Consider the following 936-nt stretch of genomic DNA (forward strand, 5'->3'; position numbering starts at 1 on the left):
TTGTTTGCGGTTTTGTAACCACATGGGCTTTTTAAATTAAATACTAATCTATATTCTTTTACAGTGTGTATCATGCATAATATTTTGCAAGTTAATGTCAAAAGTCATGATATCTTTTGGATCTTATTTTCCACCTAAAGTTGGAAAAATGGGGGGCGTGGAATATGTCTCTTTTTATCCGGCGGAACGATGGACTGTCGCATTGATAATGATCCAGAGTGTTATAATCCTCCGCGCATAAATTGCATACCACCGAACCAAATTTTCCGATTTTTTGAAAGTGGGTCCTTAAGAGAGGTCCCCAGTGATTACCCCCACAATGTTTCCAAGTCCCTTTTGCATAGGAGTAGGAACTTTTTGGTCTGTCCACTACCACCAATACCCCAAAATTACTTTTTTGGTATGCCTTACGTTGCTTCTGTCCCAAGACCAGAGATATACCTCAAGATTCCAACAACCTTTGAATGAGCTGAATGGCCTGTGACAGATTAAGGGGATTGTATCTCCAGTTGCTCCCGCGTGAGTCAGCTCGTCTGCTTTTCATTTCCTTCTATTCCTAAATGACAGGGACCCAAATGATATTATTGAGTTACGTACAAAAAATCTAGTAATCACCTGCTGGCATAGCCTAAATCAGTGAAACATTGACGCTACGGATGGCTTTAATTGCGGCTTGGTCGTCAACTAGAATGTTTATGAACTTGTTGGTTAGAGCAGAAGCCTACATTCCACCTTCTGGCTGCCTAAAATACCGAATTCAATCAATTAGTTAGAAGCTGCATTCTGTGTACGGATTACTACTGAAGAACGATGTGTTTAATTCCTCGTGGGGCTCCTTTACTCTGTCACATTGCCAGCTTAAGCCGAGTTTATTAACAATATCGACTATGACTTCATGGCCGTAGTAACGCAAAGCCCGGTTCCAGTGACCTAAAA

This window comes from Bactrocera latifrons, unplaced genomic scaffold, assembly GCF_001853355.1.
Source record: "Bactrocera latifrons isolate USDA-ARS-PBARC rearing strain unplaced genomic scaffold, ASM185335v1 scaffold_148, whole genome shotgun sequence".
Lineage (NCBI taxonomy): Eukaryota > Metazoa > Arthropoda > Insecta > Diptera > Tephritidae > Bactrocera > Bactrocera latifrons.